General features: G+C 33.8%; 1 pseudogene across 1 annotated transcript in view; it reads right to left on the minus strand.

Annotated features, from left to right (window-relative positions):
- Positions 1–2,324: 2,324 nt before the first annotated feature.
- Positions 2,325–13,301, minus strand: part of LOC100412499 (induced myeloid leukemia cell differentiation protein Mcl-1 pseudogene) — a 35,638-nt pseudogene continuing 24,661 nt past the window's right edge. The window contains exon 4 of the transcript XR_013520603.1: positions 2,325–3,931. The product of XR_013520603.1 is annotated as an induced myeloid leukemia cell differentiation protein Mcl-1 pseudogene (transcript). The remainder of the gene's footprint in view (positions 3,932–13,301) is intronic.

Below are 13,301 nucleotides of genomic sequence, written 5' to 3' on the forward strand. Positions count from 1 at the left end.
ATACAGATTTTCTCTTTATTCCATTTTGTTTCATTGTGTGAGTGTGTGTGTGTGTGTGTGTGTGTGTGTGTGGACATCGAGAGACAGAGAGAGGGACAGTAGCTGTTTTTCTAAAATACACATGTATAACTGAAGAGGGCATATGAAGAAACTGACTTCAGTAGCGATGTTATCATAAATTTGAGTGAAAATGAATACTGAGTCAATCAGAACCTATGCCTTTTATTTTTACTGATGTAAAAAATAAAATTCTTAATTTTTAAATGATTCAATTTTACCATAGTAAAGCTTGGAGATTATGGTTAAATTTCCTCATCTGCTGGAGTTTTAGCCTTTCTTTGCATAGGCTTATGTACAATTAGAGATATCAAATTAATGCATCTGGTATTATTTCATGTATTTCCTGGGATTTGGGATTTGAGGTGTTTCATCCTTTTATTAGTCTTGAAGTTGGTTGTTTTATTTACTGTTAAACCTTTGGTAAAATATTATTTGTTTTTGAAGGAAAAGGTATGTTTGGCATTTGTCTTCAGTAATTCAGTAATTATTCCAAATATAGAGATCACATTTACTATGCCTTTTTCTACTTGTAATATTTAAGCTTCATTTTTCCTTTCTGAACTTTTCTGTAAAAGCCATATGAGTATGTATTTTTATTGTACAACCTCATATTCTTTGCTTTCATACTAAGTATTGTTAGCCATATAAAAGATAGATAGCTTTTATAGCATATTTTAAAAATCATCATTCAATATTAATTTTAATTGCTTAAAATTCTTCTAGACAATTAAAATATTATTTTATTGACCCATCACTTTGTGAAGGTTTATTTTTCAACTCAAAATTGAGTACAATTGGATTATGATCTGATCAATCTGTTGTAAGAATATTACAGTTTTCTGTCTCTCCCCTGGGCAGTAAACAATAATCAATTCCAGTGTGTCATTTATTTATTACAGGGAATATGTAAAGCCTTTTTCATTAGGATGTGTTCAATCCTCGTGGTTCAAGTTGCAATATAAAATTATATTTTAGTTGATTATAAGTTGATATGTGTTTCATTAGGATATATCAATCTTAATAAATGACTAATGCACAAAACATTTAAATTTGCAAAGTTACTATCATGCTTTTTATTTTCTTTAAGAAAATCTGAACATGTAATCATTATCCTGTTTCACTTGATAAATGGCCTAAGTCAAAATAAATGTTTTAATGATTTCAAATATATAATATGCGTTGAAGTCATTATTCACAGTTGAATATATTTTACTTCTGATAAACTTCCGGGCTTCTCAGAGTGGCTACAAGTAGTAAAACTTTTTGTTTACAGGATTGGATAAAAATACGTACTAACAATCCTAATTACAAAGAGGTGTCTCAAGGAAAGAGTTGTTTGTATAAGACCCAACAGGAAAGATGGACTTTATCACAGCTAATAATTTGAGGTCATTTCTTATGTAATTGTCCATCCTATATTTCCTCATGAGTATTGCACGAGGAAAGAGGAAAGAAGAAGGGCTCCCAGTAGAAGAACATTTTCTTTTCTTTATTGATCTTGCTATAAACTGATTCGTGTCCCCACCCCCCAAATTCATATGTGGATTCCCTAATTTCCAATGTGACTGTATTCAGCAATAGGGCCCTTAAGAAAGTAATTAAGGTTAAATGAAGTCATAAGGGTAGGGTAGGCCCCTGGTCCAGTAGGACTAGTGTCCTTATAAGAAGAGGCACTAGGATTATAAATTGTTCTATTATAAAGACACATGCATATGTATGTTCATTGTGGCACTGTTTACAATAACAAAGACCTGGAACCAACCCAAATACCCATTGATGATAAACTGGACAAGGAAAATGTGGCACATATACAACATAGAATACTATGCAGCCATCAAAAATGATGAGTTCGTGTCCTTTGTAGGGACATGGATGAATCTGGAAACCATCATTCTCAGCAAACTGACACAAGAACAGAAAATCAAACACTGCATGTTCTCACTCATAGGCAGGTGTTGAACAATGAGAACGCATGAACACAGGGAAGGGAGCATCACACACTGAGGTCTGTTGGTGGGGGGATAGGGGAGGGAGAGCAGTGGGTAGGGAGGTTGGGAGGGATGAAATGGAGAGAAATGCCAGATATAGGTGATGAAGGGATGGAGGCAGCAAACCACATTGCCATGTATGTAAGTATGTACCTATGCAACAATCTTGCATGTTCTGCACATGTACCCCAGAAGCTAAAATACAATTATATATATATATATATATATATATATATATATATATATATATGAGACACTAGAGAGCTCTCTCTTGTCTCTCTCAGGTCTCTGTCTCTCTTTCTTTCTTTTCCATGTGATGACACAGCAAGAAGGTCCTAAATGCAACTCAGGAAGAGAGAGATCTCAACAGAACCCAAACATGCTAGTACCCTGATCTTGGACACTCAGTTTCTCAGGAACTGCAAAAACAAATTTCTATTGTTTAAGCAATCCAGTCTATGATATTTTGTTATGGAAGCCCAAGCTGATTAATAAAGGTCTTGAACAATTAGGTTCCTATGAATTTATTAATAAAATGGACGACATTTACTTTCTTTGGAAAGGTAAATCTAGAGCATTACTTGAGAATGTAGTATAACCCCAAGGGAACTCTTATTGTATGTCTTCCAACAATACACTCTATTTTCCCTGTACTTGGTTTGCTCAATCTTAGTACCCTTCCAGTGTTGTTTAGCACCTTTTATTAGATTTGCATCTTAGGCCTTCTACCAGATGGCAGACTTCTAATTCAGATTTTGTTGATGCTATGTATCTCCATAACTTATTATCAACTCTGGCACTATAGACTCCTTAATTAAGACATTTAGCCTGTTGCATCAAACATTAAAAATGCTATCATCAACTCCTGAACTACTCATACCAAATTTTGATATTTAAATAATGATCCTCTGATCATAGGATAAATTAAACAAAAATAACACAAGTATTATGTAATGAAAGCTTACTATATTACTAATCTCTCGTTACCATCCTGGCGATAAAGTCAAACATTCTTAAAGGCAAAGAAAACCCATAATACCTTTGGATAACTACACAGTCATCTCTAATTATTTTCCTCCTTTTATACTATGTCATAATCATAATATTTAAGTTCTGAGTCTGTAAGACTGTAAAATAAGCGCAGTTATTTCAGCTCTTTTCATCAAGTATAGCCTGTTTCCCCTTCCCTTGAATCTTCCTTGGTCTTGTGATTTGCTTTCACAAGTAGAATGCAACAAAACATTTGTGAAGACTGAACTTGGGCCATAAAAAGCTTTGTATTCTTATATTCTTGATCTTGGAACTCTGCAAGCATCATGTGAGCAAGTCTCGGCTAGCTTGTTGAAGTATGAGTGATCATATGGAGAGAGGCCACAGATGATTCAACTTTCTCAAAGGCAGCCATCATAAAGGAATTAGCCCAAGCCAGTCCACAGGTGATCAGAGATGCATTAGTGAATGTATACGAAGATAAGCTGAAATCAGAAAAAGCATGCACCTGAAACTAGCATAAATTGTTCACCTGCAAAATTATGTTTATTCTTTTAAGCTACTAAATTTTGGAGTAGTTCGTTACGAAGCAAAATCTAACTATACAAGTGCTTCTACTGACCAGATTACTCTCATCAAAGTCTCTTCCCTCCCATTAATCTTCAGAGTTCAACACTGATGACCATTCAAGCCTTGTACTTACCCCATACAATTTTTAGAAAGATAATATGGTTTGAATTGCTTGTATTGTTAAGATTCCTTAACAAACTCTGTGCATAAATAAAAGTCTCTGATTGGCATGGTGTGTGTCATGTTGCTTCAACAAAGGAACGAGCGATGATGATATCCCATGACTAACAGACGAATCCAAACCACATAGAATAGAGGAATAGCTATTTTCAAAAAAAAAAAAAAAACAGAGTTAAGCTTTCCAGAGAATGAAAGTTTGAAAGTAATCTGGGCTGTGGAAAGCAGTAGCCTCTACAATTTATTTCTCTCTCTTCTCTGTGTGTGCGTATGTCAGCCTGGGCATGCTTCTACATATTATACCCTAGACATACTTATATTTATCATATTTTATCTACTTATCTGTCTTCACACAAAATTATCACTCCCTGTCAGATAGGGGCAACATTTTATTCATCTCTATTTCCACAAAAATTAACACATTGTAAGACACATTTTAGATAACAAGATATTTGTTGAATTAATACATGATTATTATGTCATACTTTGTATACATAGTACTTTATCTTCACGACCTTGCAAATTATTTTTTATTTTAGATGTGAAAAAGATATTTATTGAAACTGAATAAACACTTAAAGTAAAAAATCACCTGAAGAAACTTTTTTTTCTCCCTTTCATATAGAGTCTTGCTGTGTCCCCTAGGCTGGAGCACAGTGGCGTCATCTCGGCTCACTGCAATCTCTGCCTCTCTGGTTCAAGCGACTCTCCTGCCTCAGCCTTTGAGTAGCTGGAACTACAGGCTAATTTTTGTATTTTTAGTAGAGATGGGGTTTCACCAGGTTGGCCAGGATGGTCTTGAACTGAACTCAGGTTATTCACCCACCTCAGCCTCCCAAAGTGCTAGGATTACAGGCTTGAGCCACTGTGCCCGACCAATAATCCTTCTAAAAGGCACAGATATTTACAATTAACTGGGGGCGGGTGGGGGGGAAGGATGTGGGAAAGCATACTCCATCTGTGAGGTGCTTGCCAATGTGTATGGTTAAAGATGCTCACAGATGAATATTATGAAATTCCCAGAGCACTCTCTGCTTCCATCCTTAAGCATGATTAAAGCTAACCTATGACATTATAGATAATAATATTAAGCTCATTAAAATATTTATAAATAATGATGGTAAACTTTCCAGCAAGCCCAGGGCCTAAAGGTGATAATAATAAAAATGCTACCCCCCTTTTATTTCTTTAAAAATACACTGATTTCCTTGTAAACTATACTTAGTAATAGAATGTAGAAACATTTTATGGTCTGAATTATTTCTGGTAAAAAGAAGCTGGATCGAACAAAATCCTTCAATTTCACTGATTTTCTCTGTCAACTACTGAATATGATCACTGAACAATTCTTAGACTGCTCTGGGACTAATGGGTAGCTGAAATGACTAATTCATAAGTTCTTCAGAAAATGGAATATGCATTGCCAATTTGTACAATACTTTCAAACTTAAAAGCTCTATGTCCAGTAGTTCTGCAGTCCTGATGGAGATAACTATATTTTTTAAAAACTAAAATCTTGATATTTTTATTCATGGAATAATGAGACATTAAAGCACCTTGGAGTTCACCAGTAATTCTAACCCAGTGTATTCCTGCCTTAAATTCCCTCAACCACATGCTATACAAGTTCTTTTTTTCACATCTCATGCAGTTTTCAAACATACAGAAAAGATTATGAAAAAAGTGAAAACCCGTACATCACTGCCTACATTTTTCAATTAACTTTTTTGCTGTACTTTCTTTCTGACAAATCCATTCTTTTATTCATTATCCTATACATCCATTGACCAATCCTTTTATCTTTTAGATTTTTAGTTGCAAATAGTATTACAGTAAAGCCTTCAGCATGCATATAAGTAAATCAAGAATGTGACTTCTTTAAAATTCTTTATATTATGTGATTATCGCAAATAATGAAACATTATTTCTTTTCCCCAAATGCATCAAGCTTTTTTGAAGACATGGGCCTGTGCATATGCTATTTTCTCTGGTTTGAAAATTTGAATTCTTCACACTCTCCTAGCAATAAAACTCCCACTTATCCTTCAAATGTCACTTTAAACTTCATTTCTTAAGACATCTTCCTTATGTCCTGAGTCTAAACTAGACACACCCTACTAGTCTGTGTCAGGACATCTTGTTATTTCAACTATGTATTTACTATTTGTTAGTTATTTGTTTTATATAGGATTCCCCCAGTAGCTTATAAGCGTAATAGTTCTCTGCTATAGACTTGTCACCTAGCCCAACGTCCAGCAGATTGTTTCTGAAAGCTCCTTGTCACATATATACATGGAATATACAAACCATCCATCTACTACTAAGGGATTAATAACCAGAATATGTAAAGAGCTTAAACAACTCAACAGGGAAAAATTTGGTCATCTGCTTTTAAATGTGCAAAATATTTGAATAAACAATTCTCAAAGAAGACATACAAATGGCAAACAGGCATATGAAAAAATGCTCCACATCGTTGATCATCAGAGAAATGCAAATCAAAACTACAATGAGGTATCAGCTAACTGCAGTTAAAATGGCTTTTATCCAAAAGACAGGTAATAATGAATGTTGGCTAGGTTGTGAAGAAAAGGGAACCCTCATACACCCGTTGGTAGAAATGTAAATTAGTACAGCCACTGTGAAGAACAGTACGGAGATTCCTCAAAAAAACTAAAAATATAAGTACCATATGATCCAGAATCCCATTGCTAGGTATATACTCAAAGGAAAGGAAATCAGTATATTGAAGGAAAATCTGCACTCTTGTGTTTACCACTCTTGTTTACTCACAATAGCCAAGATTTGGAAACAACCTAAGTACCCTTCAAAAGATAAACGGATAAAGAAAATGTGGTATGGATACACAATAGAGTACTGTTCAGGCATAAAAAGAATGAGATCCTGCTATTTTTAACAACACGGATGAAACAGGAGGACGTTATGTTAAGTGAAATAAGACAGGTAAGGACAGACAAACTTCACATGTTCTCACTTACTTGCAAGAGCTAAAAATTAAAACAGTTGAACTTGTGGACATAGAGTAGAACGATGGTTACCAGAGACTGGGAAGATGTGTGTGTGTGAGTGTGTGTGTGTGTGTGTGTGTGTGTGTGTGTGTGTGTAGGAGGGGGCTTGGAGGAAATGGGGTTGGTTAATGGGTATAAAAATATATTTAGATATAGTAAATAAGATCTAGTATTTGTTAGCACAACAGGGTGAGTATAGTCAATAATTCACTGTATATTTTAAAATAATTCACAAAGTATAATTGAATATTTGTAAAACAAAGAAACGATTAATACTTAGGGGATGGATACCCTTTTTAATCTGGTGTGATTACTACTAATCAAGTGACTATATCATTATATCTCATGTACCTGGTACATACATATACTTAATATGTACTCAGAAAAATATAAAAATACATGAAAATAAAATACAAAAATAGTTGTAAGAAATGATTGATAAATACATTCAAGAGTTATGTGAAAATGGTGAGTGCGATTGTTAAGCAGAAAATTGCAGTTCCCTCCACTTTTTCAGGAGACGTGTGCGTGTGTGTGTGCGTGTGTGTGTGTGTATTTTTAACCATTATTTGTTAAGGCCACACTCTTCTCTTCTCTCATTGCTTATCTCCCTGCTCTTCCCCACGGCTCCTCAAATATGTCTCGACAAAGGACTCTGTATCTGTGTACAATCAAAGAGGGGAGAAAATAAAGCAAAGCCAGAAAAACAATCTCAAATCTGAAAGAGAAAAAATAAAGGAAAATCCTCCTGTGAGCTGGCAGCACCTCACTTGTCAAGTCTACTCCAAAAGATTCCCAACAGAGTTAGTATCGCAAAATTAATTCATCCACTTTTGGCAAATGAAATGCTGAGTCAATGCTGGCAGGCTATTTTAGTTGCTTTCCAAGTATTACTTTCAATAAATATACAGGAGAAAAATAAGGAAAACTAATCCAAACCTGTTTCAATATAGACATCGATCTTTTGATACTGAAGAAGTAGGCCTGTAATAATAGTCTAGGATGATGAATGCCAGTATCTTTCAAATGTTTCCCATCAATTAAAATTTCAGGGGAGGGAAAAGATAAACACTTGGGGAAAGTGAAACGCTGTATCATTGGAGATTGAGAATACGGATTAGCATTTTAAATGCTTAAAAATTCCATTGTAAAGAAGTATGTTCACCAAGTCTAACATTTCCAGCACTGTTGATCCAATAATTCCCTGACATCTTTCCAGTAGTAACTTTAAACAACCCATATTATTAACTCATATTAATAACTTATATGCATAGTTTATAACTCCATGAAACAGTTTGAGAAATGCTGTACTTCTTAAGTTTTAACCCATTTATATGCAGAGTATTGATCTTAGAGTTAGGGTATATTTACAAAATCATGAAAAATCTTAAACTGATTTTAAAAACAATGAGCTTGCTTCCAATCTGAAGTCAATGAATTTATCAGAGATTTTAGTTTTGGGGGCACTAGTGGAAGCTGCCATAATAATTTAGGATAGTAATACTATTGTAGTTTGGCAGAAATATCTTCATTGTAGGTCCATGTTGTCCCCCCTCCTCCCACTATCTACTTTGCATTACCCTTTTACAGTAAAGTTTATATTGTAAAACACCTCTGTCACTGGAATTTTATTTTAAGAAAGATTCAATTCCTGGGAAAAATAAATATTTATTTCTCAAATACTATAATCCAAATTTCTTAGAGCATACAACTTTGGCTATAATTAAAATAGAATATTTCAGAACTATTTTTTAATCTATGTTTCAACTAGAGTGACATTCTTCCTTTTACTGTCTAATACGTATATGATGTTTTTAGGTACCATATAAAAATATAAGTTCTAAGAAGTCTGTGGATTTTTCTAAGTAAAGTCAATTATATTTATCATATATGTAAGCAATAGGCAATATTTACAGACAAATGTGGCACAAATTCTTCAAGCAGGTATTAATAATTTATTAGTCCATTTTGAAAATTGAAACAATTCTAGGGAAAATATGTATTGTCTAAAGCAATACACAATGCATTGAGAATTTTTTGTTTGGATAGTTTCCAGCAAGGTATTGGAATTATGATGGATTTTAATAAAGTGTGAATGATTCTAAAACTGTCATTACTGAAAATTACCATTATTATTTTCATACCATTCACTACCTCAATGATATACAGCTTGTCAAAAGTTCTCCATTTAGGTTAAAATTAGTTGCATTTCAACTGAAGAACTCTAAAGAGATTAGGATAAATGTATCCTATTATATAAAAGCACAAATTGTCCTTTTTTAGTAATAAGGTATTTTATTCTTTATCTTGCCATGAAAATCTTATTTAAATAATGAATATTATTTTAAAGTGATAAAACAATTGAGTTCCAACTCTACAGGAAAAAAGATAATTTAGTACTAAAACGATCTAAAAATCATTTTTAAAAATCTTGAAACCCTTGCTAAAGCTGTACATATTTTTGATAATTTAGATATATATATATGAATTTTTATATATACTTTATATCTATATCTATATGCATTTTATATAGATATAGGTATAAAGACATGTAAAGACAGACACACACACACACACACACACACACACACACACACACACACACATATTTGAAAAATAAGAATTTGAAAAGTTCCCCAGTAGGCTCAGAGGGGCCAACAGTCTTTCTAGAAGAAGGCAGTCACAGTGCAATGATAACAGATGTCCTGTTTTATATAGAAAACACTGAAACTTATTGCATTAGCCATTTGATACAGTTTTGATCTGAGAAGCTGATACTCTTTTTTATCGTTTTGAATTATAATCCTTTACTTCCAGTAATAGCATATCCCACTGAGAAAATGTCCCACTGAGAAAAACTGAAAATACATATAAAACTGTATATGTACACACACACACACACACACACACACACACACACACACACACACACATATATATACACATAAACATTGTATTTTTGAAGGTATTTGGAAACAAACAAAATAATATTAATGCAGTACTAAAAATAAACCTTAAGAAAGACAGCAACTTAGCTTTCAATCATCTTTGTCCCTGATATTGGATTTAGGTTATTCCTGATTCCAGATACCAATAATCATTAAAAACAAATCAGTTTTTGAGGAAGACAACATAATCTTAGCTGACAAACTATTTTTTAACCTGATTTTGCATGTATAATGGTTAGCAAGTAAGCAAACAAACAACAAAAACGAAGTCACATGAGGAGTCAAGGCAATACAAATGAGTAATAAAAAGCAAAATCAATAAAAGATATCCATTGGGGTCTCGCCAGCAATTAATCAATTTTATTAGTCTGTGTTCAAAGGAACCAACTTTGAATCTGCAATCAAAGTATTTTCATTAAGAAAATTCTACACCTGGATGTCTATACCAGTGAATTCTACCAATCTTTAAGAAAGACAAATTATACAAACCCCTCTAGAGTGAAGAAAAAAATGAATGTATTCCAAGACATATTCTGTGAACCAGGTATAACACTGATACCAAAAACCTAACAAAAATTTTAGGAGAATGGAAAATTATAGATTGTTCACAGTTATGAACATAGATGTAGAAACCTTTTTCAAAAGTCACAGTCAACAAAATTAATCTGGAATGTATAAAAATATAGTACATCACAGACAAATTGAAATTATTACATGGATTTAAGGTAGGTTCTATGTTAAATATCAATCAATGCAATACATATTTATATAATGAGGAAAAAAACATTTGACTATTTCAATTGATTTTGAAAAATATATAAAACAAAGGTATAAGCCAATTCATAATGAACACCCTCAGAAAACTTTCTATGGGAATTCTGAGGGAACTCTCTTGTATTCATAATTATAGCAAGGGTATTAAATATTATAGCAAACCCATAAAGTAGTAAAAAGCTTTTCTTCTTTCGTTAACAGACACTAAACAAGAATGTCTGCTGTTATCTAACAAAGCATAGTTTTATAAAGAATGCAATTATAAGCCATCCCACCAGACTATATTTATGATATTTCAATGGTTTCAGCATGAACTGTGAACAATTGATGACCTAACCTAAAAGATGGTACACAATTAACTTTATAATGAAGAACATTTCTGTACTTAAAGAATACTGATAAGAAGTTTCATGTATTCTTGATTTTAGTGAGTCATAGATTAATTTTTTACTATGCTTTCAATCTATTCAAATTTTATACAAATGAGTATTAAACACTCAAATTTTCTAATAAAATATTTGTAGTTATCAAAAGAGTACAAATATTCTCCCAATTTTACCTAATATTCTACAACATAAAATACATATATTAGCATCTGGCACGTAGAAAATTTCCCTTCATAACCTAATCAGGAGTTTCTCTGTACCAATACTTCTTGCTTAGAAAGTATGCTAATTCAATCAGTATTCACTAATTGAGTGTATTCTGTGGACTATAGTCCCTTCTCTTAAGAAGACAGCACTCATAAAGTGTGAAAAGTGTGAAAAATACAAACAACGGTAATATAATATAGAAAATGAAAAGTGCTATTAGAAAGGAACAGAGAAGGGCACACATGTTCAGAAAATCTTGGTAAAGAGGTGAGTCAGGGCTGGTTACAAATGCCATGTTTAGTATCTATTGAATATATCCTTTACAATTCTTTTTTTTTAAATTTTTTATTGCATTTTAGATTTTGGGGTACATGTGCAGAACATGCAAGACAGTTGCATAGGTACACACATGGCAGTGTGTTTTGCTTCCTTTCTCCCCTTCACCCACATTTGGCATTTCTCCTCAGGCTATCCCTCCCCACCTCCCCCTCCCACTGGCCCTCCCCTTTTCCCCCAATAAACCCCAGTGTTTACTACTCCCCTCCCTGTGTCCATGTGTTCTCATTTTTCATCACCTGCCTATGAGTGAGAATATGCAGTGTTTCATTTTCTGTTCTTGTGTCAGTTTGCTGAGAATGATGTTCTCCAGATTCATCCATGTCCCTACAAATGACACAAACTCATCATTTCTGATTGCTGCATAATATTCCATGGTGTATATGTGCCACATTTTCCCAATCCAGTCTATCATCAATGGGCATTTGGGTTGATTCCAGGTCTTTGCATCGTCACTGGTCATCAGAGAGATGCAAATCAAAACCACATTGAGATACCATCTCACGCCAGTTAGAATGGCGATCATTAAAAAATCTGGAGACAACAGATGCTGGAGAGGATGTGGAGAAAAAGGAACACTTTTACACTGTTGGTGGGAGTGTAAATTAGTTCAACCATTGTGGAAGACAGTGTGGCGATTCCTCAAGGCCTTAGAAATAGAAATTCCATTTGACCCAGCAATCCCATTGCTGGGTATATATCCAAAGGACTATAAATCGTTCTACTATAAGGACACATGCACACGAATGTTCATTGCAGCACTGTTTATCCTTTACAATTCTTACCCTGCTTAGTGGAAGTTGGAGCAAGATGGTATTCATCAATGATTCATGAAAATTCAAAATATGTATTTTCCTTGATCTATCATACCTAAAAATGTATATTCTCTTAGATAAAGAGTATGATCCACTAGATGTAAAACATCTGTTTCAGAAAGTTTATACACAGAGTACAGTTTCATTACCTTATAATTTAAATAATTTATTTTCAATGTTGTTTTAGGACTCTGTCAGGGACCATTTTCAGTAGGCAAGAGGGAAGTACTCTATTGTGTTGGTAGGGCTCCCTCTAAACCTCTTCCTTCACAGGAGAGAACTACTCAACTTTCATCTCTTTTACATATTCAATAGTCTTCATAAAATTTTACTTTCATTTTGGAACCACAGGTTTTCTGGTAAAATTAAAAAATGAGCCCATCTCTACTAAAAATTCAAAAATTAGCTGGGCTTTGTGGTGCACACCTGTAGTACCAGCTACTCTGGAGGCTGAGGCAGAAGAATTGCTTGAACCCAGGAGGCAGAGGTTGCTGTGGGCTGAGATCGCACCATTGCACTCCAGCCTGGGTAACAAGAGCAAAACTCCATCTCAATAAATGAATGAATGAATGAATGAAATAAAAAATTTTAAAAGCCCCAAAAAGGTGTAGTCCATTCACTTGCTACTTATAGAAACGCTATCTTAATTATGCAAAATTTCACACTTTTGTAATCAGTGTGCTTTTGAGGGTTTCATTTGAAGTTTCTCTTGAATGCCCTTACTTGCAATCCTGCCTTACTTTCCCAATACTACTGAAATGCCTGCCAATAATCTTCTGCTTTCAGAATATGTGCATTTCATCATTCATTCATTCCTTAATTCAACAAAAAGGTATTTCTTATCTACTACTCGGGAGATAGAAACAATATATTGGTGGGGGGAAAAAGACACTCCCTGGTAACTTTCTCCCTGGATTCAAACATTTGTTTTCAAACTAAAACTTTGATCTCTGCTGTTGGCCATATCTGGCTGTGACTTCTCATCTCATTTTTCTTGCCTTATTGTTTTTATTTAATTAAG

Source organism: Callithrix jacchus, chromosome 7 (genome assembly GCF_049354715.1).
Source record: "Callithrix jacchus isolate 240 chromosome 7, calJac240_pri, whole genome shotgun sequence".
Taxonomy (NCBI): Eukaryota; Metazoa; Chordata; class Mammalia; order Primates; family Cebidae; genus Callithrix; species Callithrix jacchus.